A 13,786-nucleotide genomic window follows, 5' to 3' on the forward strand; every position below is an offset into this window, starting at 1 on the left:
TTTCAATTATCCAATTAATATACCAAAATTTCAATACATCAAGTCCATCCATATAATGTACCAAATCAACCAAAAAAAATCTTAGGATAAGCGGTACCCTTGAACGGTGGATTAATCTCATGTACCAGAATTTTTTGGTGCAATTTAATACATTCTAGAGTTAGCTTGATACATCATTTTAATGGATTTTTACTATCTAAATTTTGTCTATTTTATCACTTACATAACCGGGATATTTTCAGAAAACTTCATGCATTAATTCAATGGCTGAGATCAATTGAAATAGTTGTGCATACTTGGATGGTCATAATTAAATATTGCTCTCCATTTTGATTGCATAGATTCTTTCCTTCTTAGCTTTTTATTTGGATGGTATAAATTGATTGAAATATTGATGCATACATGATGGCTGAAATTAATTCACTGACTTAGAAACCATTTTGATGGATTAGATATTTGCATTGATTTTTTTAAAAGAGGCAGATTCTCATTCATTTATAGGGCTAATATTTACATACAAGTTACTGTCTGGATTAGATGCCATTGATAGTGCCGCTTTACAAGCTACATACGCTAAAGTGTGAGCAGCTTGTTTGTTAGATTTATTTAAATACATAAAAAAAAGCTTAGTGAAAGCATGGACATATTCTGCAAAAAGGATATAAGCTGCTTTACAAGCTACATATGCTAAAGAGTGAGCAGCTTGGTTGTTAGACCTATTTACATATATATATATATATATAAAGCTTAGTGAAAGCATTCAAAAGTTTTGCAATCCGCAGCTGATGGAGACTTTCAATCCAGAAGATAGGTTTGGACATATTCTGCAAAAAGGATATAAGCTGCTTTATAAGCTATATACACTAAAGTGTGAGCAGCTTGGTTGTTAGATCTATTTACATACATCAAAAAAGGCTTAGTGAAAGCATTCAAAAGTTTTGCAATCCGCAGCTGATGGAGACTTTCAATACAGAAGCTAGGTTTGGACATATTCTGCAAAAAGGATATAAGTTGCTTAGAGTCACTGTAAACTGCTACCATATCTACTACTTGATTTGAAGTTGCCTCTAAACTAGCGATTAAAGCCCTTAATTCAGCATCATAAGAACTGATGGCCCAACATGGTTTTCCTTCAAAGATGGCTTTATCTCTTGGCGATTGTTGGAAGATGAAAGCTTGTCTTGCACTTCCTGTTAAAGGATCATATGAACCATCAATTTGTAGTGTAGCCACTCCTCTGGGGGGATTGTCTGGACATTGAACATCAGTAGTACTTCTCAAGTACTGTTGCCGATCTAACTTTTGATAAGTTCTCCACTCTTCTAGTAATTCATGAGGGGTGTATGTGAGATTTTCAAAATATTTTTTGTTTCTAGCATTCCAGATGAGATAGAATAAAACACACCCTCTTCCAAAGAGTTCAAATACTTCTGTTTATTGAATACGATAACTTGAGCTTTTGATACCATCCAAAAGAATTATATGGGCTGGCTGGTCGGTTATTTTGTTTGGATTTAGTCCTACCTAGGTTGAGCACCAAATTGTTCTAGTGAAGTGATAGTGGAAAAATAGGTGATGTAAATATTTTGTTTCACTTGAGCACAAGGTACAAGTTAAATCTGATGGGGATAGCCAGTGATGACTTTTGTCCTTAGTTGGCAGCCTTTCCCATAAAATTTTCCAAATAAACAATCGGAAACGGTAAGGGATTTTAAGCTTCCACAATGGTTTATAGTAAAAAAAAGTTGAAGATGATGAGTTCACTTCTGTGGAGAGGAAATGATACACTGAACTGATTGTGTATTTTCTTGATTTTGTCAACTTCCAGATAGTTGTATCTTTTTCTAGTTCTCTGTTTGGAGTGATGGCTAATATATGAGGTATGGATTGCTGATTTACATGTTGTTGTATAGATGATAGGATCCATTCTCCTCCTGGCCTTAATAAGTCACACACCTTAACTTGTGATCCATGATATTCATTTTGTGCTGATTTTGGTACCCTTCCATCCAAGAGTCCTAAAAAACTGATATATTAACCCCATCTTTAATCATCCACATGATATTCGGTTTGAGGATTGGTAGTAGCTTCTGGGTTTGTCGCCACCATGGGGAGCTATTCTTTTTTTTTTTTTTTTTTTTTTTTTCTTGTTGAAAATAGGCCTGTTTTGGGATAACATTTCTGTTTTATTTGAAAGATCCACAAACTGTTTAGGAATGCAACCAGTCATCAGATCTGCCTACTAAATAATGCTTTGTTCATAAAAGCACTTTGTTTGAAACTGAATCCACCACAAACTTTGGGGAGACATAATTTGTTCCATGAAATGGTGTGTCTTGTTTGATTGTGGCCTAGGTTCTACCAGAAATCATGGGCACATTTGTCCAAAGAATTATGGAATTTTTGAGGGAGTATAGTTGATGATGACATTTGATATAGTGGAACGGACTGGAGTACTGACTTTAGAAGGGTGGTTCTACCGGCTTGGGATAGTAGGTTTGAGCTCCAAGCTTTTAGCTTTGATAAGATTTTTTGTTGAAGGTCCTTTTGTGTGGTAGCCTCTCTATCATGTGAATACAACCTCACTCCCAGATATTTGGTCCCAACTAATCGTTGCTTCACTTTGAGCACATGATTGATGATTTTTCTATGGTGTCTCAGCACACTAACATTGAATGCTACTGAGGATTTTCCTGGATTGGATTTCTATCCTAAGAGGGATTCAAAGTGTTGGAGGGTTTTGTTGAGCTCTTTTATTTGTTTTAGATCAGCTCGATAGAACAAGATGCAGTTATCTGCAAATAAAAGATGTGTGATGGGGATTCTATCCTTAGAGAAATTCCCTGGAGTTGGTTATGCGTTGAGGCTTTTAGCAGTAATTGGGAAAGGACCTCCATACCTATTACGAAGAGGTACGGAGAGAGTGGATCTCCTTGCTGTAACCCCTTATTGAGCTGAAAAGATTCATATATTTCCCCTCCCAACTTGACTAAGAACCTTGAAGTAGATACACATTGGTATAAAAGATTACACTTCTCTGGAAAGTTCATGGCTCTTAGTACCCCTATGATGAAATTCCTTCCCATTCGGTTAAAAGCTTTCGACATGTCTAGTTTTAAAGCTATTGCACCCTTCCCTTTTTTTTTCGTGATTTCATCTGATATAGGATCTCTTTTGTTAGCAAGATGTTGTTTGTGATTTTTCGATTCTTTAGAAAACTTGATTGGTGAGGGGAGATCATGTCCTATAAAATCAGCTGCATTCTCATGACTAACCACTTGGAGATGATCTTGTAGCTGACATTACACAGACTGATGGATTGATAGCTGGATACATCCACTAGTGAGTTATCTTTTGGAACAAATACTAAGTTGGTAATATTGATACATTTTGGCAACTTCCTAGTGTAATAAAAATTTGTGACGAGTTCATAAATGTCCTTACCCACAATATCCTATTTTTTTTTTTTTTTATAGAAATGAGTAGTGAACCCATTTGGGCCTGAGGCTTTATGTGGGTTCATTTGCTGAACTACTGTAGTTATCTCTTCCATTGTGGGATGGTGCATGAGAATTTGTGATTGCTCATGTGAGATACAAGGAAGGGGAATATTGGAGAGTGAGCTTGGATTGAAATCTTCTTGTACTCCACTAATTACCTCCATAGAATGCTTGAGAACCTTAGCTATTTGTTGTGTGTTTGATGTCCACTCTCCATCTGGCTTTTTGATCCAAGCTATATCATTCTTGATGTTTTTGTGGTTTTCCATGTGGTGGAAAAACTGTCTTCCTATCTCCTTCTTGAAGCCAAAGTTCTCTAGATTTTAACTTCTAGAGTTGTTCTTTCTTTTGTAGCCAATATTGGTACTGTCTTTTCAAATCTGTTAGTTGTTGTTCTTCCCTGGATGATAAAAGTTTGAGTTGCAGATTGGCAATTTATTGAGCAAGGGTTTGGAGGTGGTGTTGTATATACCCAAAAGAAGATTTATTCCATGCCTTTAATGCTTGTTTACAAGATTTCCAAGCTTCAACAATTATGTGTTTGCAGTCTGGGTGGTCTGTCCAAAAAGGTTGATAATGAAATTATGATTTCTTTTGAGCATTTATAGGAAGAGTGGATAGTTTAATAGAACCATGGTCTAAGGAGACTATGGGTAAGTGGTAGAGAATTGTTTGTGGATTAGATCTGTAACCAGGAGGGTGTAACTAGAGCCCTGTCAATTCTTTTTAATATTTTATGAGTCCCATGTTGGCCATTTGTCCAAGTGAATGGGGGTCCCACAAAATCTAAGTCCACCAGCTGAAAGATATTTATGAACTGTTTCATATATTTTAAGGTTTGGGGTGGGCTTCCTTGATAGTTTTTGTGGTCATGGGGTGGGTAAATACCATTGATATCTCCCATGAGTATCTAGGGTTTGTCTATAGAATTCATTTTGTTCTTCAGAGTATCCCATATTTCCTTTCGTTTGTGTTTTTGTGGATGTCCATAGAAGAAGATAATGCCCCATTGTTTATGAATAGAGTAATTACCCATTGTAAGATGTATACAATTTCGTTGGGTGTCATGGACCGTTATCAATATGTTGTCCTTCCATCCACAGAACAAACCTCCTAATTTACCTAGGGATTTTTTACCATTGTGGTTATTGTATTTGCATTTTTTTTGCTAGGTTTTTAGTCCTAGATTGGGAGAGATGGGTTTCACTAAGGAAAAGAATGTCAGGTTTTTCCTTTCGACATAGAGCTTGTAGGTTCCTTACTGATTTAGGATTATTCATCCCTTTGATGTTCCAGGCCAATATTATTGTGGTTATTCTAGAACAGATATACACAAGTCGGGTGATTAAAATTAAACAAGAATAGAGAAGTAAAACAAATATATTAGAATGTGGTAAATATTGGTGTACCTTCGCATGGGTCTGAGGAACTAGAGGATGTGGGAATTGAACGACTTTTGTTATCAATTAGCATAGAGATTACCCACTACAACTCTGCCATTTGATTTACTGCCTTAGAAGTTGCGAGCTCTTGGTTCATTTAGCTGTCCAGATGCCATTGGACGTACAAATCATTTACATTCATCTTTCCTGAACCTTTTTCTTCTAGTACTTCTGTTGGTTGTGTTTGAGATGCTTGAATGGGATCTGTGAGATAGTTAACAAATTGTCTATTTTGAATTGTGATTAAATTTTGTTGGCTCTCATTTATAGCGATACCAAAAGGTCTACCCCATTTATGTTTCATGGTGCGCATGTCAAGGACCCCTGTTCCCCCAATTTTTGTAATGTAATATTGCTTATATCCATCTTGTAAAAATTGGCTTGTGGGTTGTGCATGGGATGCCATGATTATTTGAGGGTGGTTGGGGTTTACCAAGGGACTCTTCTTTGGAGCCAGATGTGAGTGAGCTTCAGAAGGACTAATGCATGTTGATTCCGTGTAGCGGGAGATGGGATAGGGTTGGCTTCCAAGTGTTGGGATTGTATGGAAGTAATAGGATTGTCTTCTGCATGGTGTTTATGTAGAGTTGAGGATTTACCACGTGTTGGGTGATTGTTGCTTTCTTTTTGAGGCTGAGTTGACTCTATTGCTTGACACTGAGTTATCAAGTTGTGAATCATTGACTGTAGAGGTGTTGGGTGTTCAATACAATTACATTTCCGACCACCCGCTTCATCTTCCGAATCTTCATTAGAACCCTGATCACTGTGATGGATTTTATAAGTACTTGGTGCTTGAAACACTGGACTGAAGTTAGAAATATTGTATGGCTTATCTGGCCGGTGATATGCTCTTAACCATTCTCCTGGGTTATTGATGGGGTGACTTTCCAAGTGATTTGTAATCTTGTACAGAGGTGTTAAGATGTTTACAATTGGTCCATACATATCCCACTAGACTGTAGTTGGCACATGTTCTTGGTTGCTGTTCATAGCAAAGCCGGAGACACATTGGTTTTCCACTATAGATAATAAATCTTCCTATATACATGGGATGTTGAAGATCTATGACTACCTTTTTCCTGACATAAAGCCCACGTTCCAGATGCCTTGTTCTTATCTTCTCCTGTTTTGGTACCACTTTTCCTGCATATTGGGCTAAGAAACAAACATGACTATCTTCCACCATACCTTTAGGGATCATGTGAATTTATAACCATACACGTTTCCATACCTTCTTTGTTACCCCTGTAAATGAGTCAGACCATTCATCCAATAGTAACCAGCTAGATCTGTAGAACCAAGGCCCTTCTTCGAGAGCCTTCTTTTTGTCTTCAAGATTTTTGAAAATAAACTCCAAGTTACCACCCTCAATAAATCTCATTGTTAATGGGGATTGAATATTCCATAAGTTTTTTACATGTCCTTCCAGTATTTCTTGGGAGACTTGTTGGCCATATATTTAGTTTTTACATGTCCACCCTCAATAAGTTTTTTTACCTAATTGACCATATGTTTAGTTTAATGATCTTGATTAGATTTGAAGCTCAATTTTAATGATCTTGATCTTTGGTCAGAAGAGCATGATCACAAATACTTTTTTATTAATATTAATGAAAAGTATAAATTGTCCTACAAATAAAGAAAAGGGAATTTATGGTTTGGAAACATTTGACAAGGCATAGAGTTATATTGAAAAGTGGATCTTATTATTCAATTCGATCTGAAAATCCAAAATGGAGATATCCGAATCCTACAAAATAGGATAAGACTTTGAATCGGATTGGATCATGATTTGATCTATTTGCACCCCTAACTTGGATAAGTATTTCCCAAGTAGGTGTATTTACCTATTTCTTTTTGTTTAGTGAGTTTACCATATTTAGCCTTAGACCCTTTTGTTTTTTAAAAACTTGTTCATTGGACAATTTGCCTTATTAATTTTAATAGCTTTTTTTCAGGTAAGAAATTAATTTACTCACTAAGGCCCTATTTGATTTCACTTCTATTAAGTGCTTATTTCTATAAGTATTTATAAGAAGTGTTGGGATGACACATTAAGTGATAAATAAGCACTTATTCCTATTTGGCAAAAAAGTCGGGAATAAGTATTTATTCTAAAAGGAAGCACTCAAGTGGCTTTTTTAAGCACTTGTTGAAGAAGTGCTTGTTCGATTTTTATGGGACAATCTATATAATACCTACCTATTTTATGTAATGCCAATAATGCCCCCACAAGGAGAAAACCCTCTTCCTCCTTTCATTTGAAAAGAAGACAACCCAGAAGTGGTACACCAGGCTTATTGGCGACCGACAACCACCGGCATGACAAAGAAACCGGCTGGTGATTAGGTCAGTTTACCACTTTTAACCTTTTTCTCCTTCCTAATCTCGACTCCACATGGTTTTGGGACGGTTTTAACGTCTGGAAAGCTTCTGGCTTTTTTGTTCTTAGATCCGGGTTTCAAAGGGGTTTAACGGTGAGAAATCACCATACAGTCGCCGCTGATTGAAGGTAAGTCATCCCAAATGAAAACCCTCCATCGTTTCTAGTGTACTTTCGATTTTTTGGTGTAATATAGTGTTGAAATCTTTTTTTTTTCAAATTTTAGAGATAAAAACTGAAATATTGTGAGCATTTTATGTGCATTGCTTGTGTGATGATGTGTATGAATAAGTAGTATTTTTTTGGTAATTTTTTTGTTGAAAATTATGCTAATAATGTGCTGAAATATGAGGTTGCTGAATTTTTTGATGTTATTTATTTTGCATAATCTGATTTTTTTTCTTGATTTTTAATATGAATAATTTGTTATGTGATTACATTTTGCATAATCCGAATTGAGGAATAATTGCTAAAATTATTTTGCACATTTGTGATTGTTGTTCTTCAATTTATTTTTTATTATTAATATGAATAGTTGATGTTGTTATTATTATTATTATTATTATTATTATTATTATATAGCATGTGTGGGCCCACTTGGATTCTCATGTATCGCAATGTGGTGATGTGGCGAGTTTCTTTGAAATGTATGATATAATATGTGAAGACCATTGTTTATGTGTGGGTGAAATAAGGGCTAAATTTGTCATTTAAACTAAAATAAGTTTGTTGTGAAAAAAATAGTTTACCAAACATCGTTGTCCCAATAAGTGATTTGACAAATGAGTCACCAAAGAGCTTAATAGGTTGTTAATAAGCAGCAAATGCTTATTTTTCAAACCACTTAATCACTAATCATAACCTTAGTAGAAGAATGACTTTTTGCCAAAAATAGCTCTCAAAGCATTGGCTGTTGGCCCCCAACAGCCAAAGTTTTTCTGCCAAATTGGAACTTAATCGTCTATTCGTTGGCAAAACTGACAGAAAACCATCTGCTTTAACAAAAATCCCAGTTTCACATATCCAAACTCTTCCTCAGTTAAAAGGTTGAACGTAGACCACGCAACTTTATTCAAATTCAAAGCCATTGGCGGAGCCACTCGTACTCTCTTAGCATAAGAAAACAAGGCCAAATACATATCTAACAACTTTATTCCTTCCATGCCTTTTTCACGACGGACAGCTCACAGCTGATTGTGGTCCGGCACTAAGTTGCCCTTATTAGTACCGTGGTCTGGTCGGGTATCTTCAATTCTAGGCCCCATTTTTGTGGGAGATGTCATGTGCTTTTATTTGAAATCAAGGACATATGTCAACTGTGGACTAGAAGGTTATAACATTGAGCAAGGATTAGCTGAAGGTGATAACTAGCTGTTTAGCAGGCTGTGGAGCCAATGATAATGTTCCACGCATGCTGATGCGTGACGATAATAAAATTACATAGCATGCACCCATACTTTTTACAGTGAGACCCGTCAATTTATTATTGGTGTGAAACATTATCATTGGTTCACAGCCCACTGAACAGCCTTGCTTTCAGCTAATCGGAATTCTCTAGCATTTGTGTGTTTTAAACACTCAAGGATGAACAAGAATTATATCCACATTATATAGTATAGATATAAAGATACCTTAGGGTATTTGGTAATGTGGCTGTTTTCCCAAGAGACACCATCACATAAGTACCATTTAGGCGTTTTGATTTTATATTTGGTTGGGCTGATTTAAGTGAAAATGGTTGTACTTATCTTACCTTTCAAACTGAACTGTTTTCTTGATCTCTAAATTAAAAACGGACTGAAAGAAATAATTATACTACCAAGCTGGTGCAATAATGGACGTAAGATTTAATCCCCTTCTAAATAAAGATGGGGTTCGTATATTGAAATGATCACTAAGCAAGTTTTGAAATGTTGTTCAACTCTACCCATTAAATTATGACTCCATCCATAGTTTAGTTGAGATAAACTTGGGCGTCACTCCAGAAAAGAGGGATCTGATCGATCAAACATGTAGAACACTGCAGGTTCTCTGTATATATGCTCAAATACACCCTGTTCTACTTGATCAAATATGGATTGATTGATTCTATCTTCTGTTAGTTTGATATAGTAAACTAGCTGTTTAAGGGGAGATTGGTGTGAAAAATAATCTTAATATTTGTTCTCATGTGTGTTTTGATCTGAATGACAACTTTCCTTTTGATGTCATTCATTATTCATTTGTGATGGAGGCGTGCATCAACCTAATGGAATCTCTTATAGTTTTTGTGTCTTTCATACATCCAAGTCTTTTGTTATGGTGCTGGAGGAAGAAGGGAGGGTAATCCTGGGACTCCTTTTTCTTTTCTAGATCAAATTGTAACTCTGAAACAGTATTTGTCTGTAATTAATTTAAGTTTATTTCTAGGTCTGAGAATAGGACTGTTCACACTTTAGCTCAATAGCAAAAGATTTGGTAAGGGATCAGTCGTGGTGGGGCAGCACTCCTTGTATTGAACCTCTGATTTCTGTTTAGGTTATGTTTGTTTCGAAGGAAAAAGTAGGGAAACCTATACACGGTTTGTAAAGGTTTCCTTAACTTTCTCTTCCTTTCCCTATTTTTTCCTTCAAACCAAATACAGATTTAGTGTTTCTTTTTCCTTCATCTATAAAAAAAGGGACACCCTGTTCTGCCCCCACGTCTGAATTCTCTCTAATGTGTGTGCTATGTAATACCCAAAAGAAAAAGAATAGTCACAGGATCCAATCTATTAATTGCCAAATTAAATTATGAGCTTCTCTCTAATCATTAATTTGTCACTACAAATCAACGTTTCCTCTTCTGGTTATCTTTGGCTCTTCAACACCATTCCACTTTAAATAAACAAATCATTTTGTATACTGCTATAGTAGATGAATTTGTATTCACATGCCCAAATGATGTAGGACAAAGATGGTCAAATTCTTCAGGTTAGAATTAGAATACGATATTTTTATTATTTTTAGTGATGTTGGGTATCTTAGATTCATCATCACTATTCATGTGACATGATTTTGTGGGTTCAAAATAAAATATATTATGTATTATTCTTCACGATTTAGGTATTGTTGTTGGATTGTTTATCTTTCCAAGTGTTCATCCAAATTTGATGTGATTTGAGAAAGTTAATTAATTATTTGTATTTTAGAAGGTTTGTTTTAAGTAGGACTTGGGTCTTAAGGTACGGTTTTATTTCTCATATATAGTTGTTCGGAAGCATTTTGAGGAAGTTTTATGATTAATTGAAGATTTGAGTCTATTTTATTTGATTTCTTAATTTTCACTTAGGTTGTGTTTGGAAACGGTGCAAATAAGTGTGACTGTAAATATGTAGTGTGTAAAAAGGTTCGTCATAAATTGTAAAATTGGGTTAGTTTTGCACTCACAAATTTATCTTCTTACCAAACAGACTTTAAGCTGTAATGAATACAAATACGAATTCTAATGAAACATATGCCTTTTTTTTATCAAAAGCCCACTTGAATGCAAATTACTTTGACATCTTATTATTGATGTAAATATGTAGTGAAAAATATGTTTTTTATCATTTGTTAATACATAAATGTAATGTTATCAAACGTAAGCAAAAATGAATCAGAATACAAATTTACCCTGAACCGGAATTTACACTCTATTTTCGTCGTTTCCAAACACAGCCATATAGGTTTCATTTATTTGCAATGCAGATATTGTACTCGGTTCAATTTTACATCTGTTTATTTCAACAAGATGCTGTTTTATGCATTTAAATTCCAAGTTCCAACTAAACATCATCAAATTAATTATTTTGGTTAAATCATATGGATAGACAAAAGAGAAAATTATTACGTGTTGTCTTAAGATGACTGGAAAATTATTCTACCAGCAGAAGACAAGTTGCACGCCTTTTTCTTTTGTCAATTAAAAAAAAAGGAAGACAAGAAAATAGGATACTAAATTAACTAATGAAATTGCGAAAGATAATTCTTACAAAGATTATTAAAAAGATGAAACCATGAATAATGCCAAATGATGATACATCTGAGAAAGAAGTTTGTGCAAATGTTGATGATCCAGATTCAGTCAAAGCTCAGAAGTCGTCTCAGCTGTGGTTGTAGAGCCAACTTAAACAAGAAGTTCACCACGATGTACAAAGCTAAGATACATGCCAATATCTATTTTTTAGAAATCTGTAACCGATGTGGAATTGAGCAAAATTCTTGTAAAGTACTCTGCATCAATCCCGTCTATTAATACATAAAAAATAAAATCTACAGACGAAACAAACACCTACATAAGACAGTTTTTTCAACCCAACCCTGATCCGGGCAGCTTGACTGTTTGACTAAAGCTGTTGACTGAATACAAGTTGTAGACCAAGAGGCCAAGCTGGTAAAACTTTCGATGATGGGTCATGGCCTCATGGGTCAACCCATAAACCACAGAAGTACCATCGTTTCAAGTGTTGGTTTTCTTTGGACTGATGAACCCTTTACAGTTGATTCAAAGGCCACTGCTACCACTGACCCATCTCCGGTCAAGTGGTATATGAGTGGAAACCTTTCAAACTGTAACGGTCAGGTGGTGTATATGAGTGCAATCGATCATATAGTAACCCCTCTTGTTTCTAAGTTCATCAACCCTGAAGAACAGTGGTTAATTACCCTGTGTTGATAATGATACTGTAAGAAAATCATTATTCCAGGTGGCGTTTGGCTCTGTGTCGGCTTCACTTTGTATCTTTGACTGAGAGAGTTTTCCTCTTAAAATGTTCTCATAAAACAAGGAAAGCCCAACAAACCACAAAAAGCTATCTGCTTCTCTCTCAAGAGCCAACAATACATATACTACTAGAAGAAGACGCAGTTGGAATATCGAGACGAAATGAAATAAACCCATCTCAACCCAACACTACAAACATTTCTGGCTAAGAGAGCAGTTAGGGTTTGGTGTCCCTCCTGATGATACCCAAAAACCATCTTCTAATGGTCTCTTATCCAAGTTTTTTTTTTCGCTTCGCTGTTTTACCTTTTTATCCGCCTGTTTGTTTCTTCGTTTTCTACTTTTTTTTTTCTTTGTTCCATTTCAACTTTAAAATAATGGGTAAGTGAATGTCTCCTTAGAGTTGGAGGATATGATTTGTTTAAATCTGCTTGACTCTTCTAATTGCTGTGCTCTATAAAGTATGGTTTTTTTATGCATAATTGAGGTGTGAATGGAGGAAAATGAGATGGGATCTCTACACTCTAGCCTATGCCCTAAAGGTAAGGGAAGATTAAAAGTTGCAATCATGCATTGGATCAGCAGATTTACTGCTTATCTTGTGTTCTAATAAACCCAACTTGTTGAACTGGATTTCTATTTAATATCTAATTAATGGGAACAGAACAGTAAGCCATGAAGGTTTGACCATCTAGGCTTCTTACTATTATTATAATAATTAATTACATTATTTGATGAGAGTTTTGACTTTACTTCCTAGTAACATCACATTAAAATACGGACATTTTAAATTATTTGTCTCCAATATCTATGACAATATTGTACACCACTGAGATGGTAAAAGAATGGGTCAGGGAGAAAAAAAAAAAAAACCAGCAGTTTGATTCATAACTGGTGTTTCAGAAATAAATAAAAAAAGAGAAAAGTCCACCAATCAATTTGATATTCATGTTAAGCAGAGATCATAGAGACCATTCATATGAGAACAAACTAATCAGTCTTTGACAGTGCAGACTCAATATGGTATTTTCTTTTCCCCACTAGCTATAAGAAGTCACCAAAATTCCTCTCTAATGAAGGGACCACGGATGGAAGAAGCCCGCCCATAGTTGCTGTGATGGAGAGCTGATTGAAGGGCAAACAGATACAATTAGGTATAACAGAGATGGATGATGATGATGATGACAAGACTAAATCGATCATAAGATGACCAGAGAGATCATCACAACCCACAAACCAAACACAAACAATAGAAACTACAAAGTAGGAATAATGGGTGGGAGTGAGAGAATGTGGAAATGGCGTAGTTTGCGGGTTCCTCTTGTAATCTTGCTATTATCAAATTCCTACGCATCGGAATCGGGAGCAGTGCATCTCTGATATGTCCAACAAACAAGTCCAACCCAAACAAAACAACCACTCATGACGTGCTTTACAGAGTTTCTGAGTTTCTCCCTTTCTCTCTCTTGTAGTTACTATATGCATGCATGGTCGGTGGGGTATAACCATTAACCCCAGGTTCCTTTATGGATACAACGTCAATTTCAAACCCCCCATTTTTATTATTGTTATTTTTATTTATATGCTTTCTGTCTGAGCCTCCAAGCAGGAGTGGGGTTTTCCTTTCCATGCCAAATTCCTATTCCACGGGACAAAGTAATTGGGTCCTACCCGACCATATGCATAAACCATAATGCTTCTTCATCTCTCGTCAGACTTGCTTTGGCTGTAATACA

Source organism: Nelumbo nucifera, chromosome 1 (assembly GCF_055504915.1).
Source record: "Nelumbo nucifera cultivar China Antique chromosome 1, China Antique-T2T, whole genome shotgun sequence".
Lineage (NCBI taxonomy): Eukaryota > Viridiplantae > Streptophyta > Magnoliopsida > Proteales > Nelumbonaceae > Nelumbo > Nelumbo nucifera.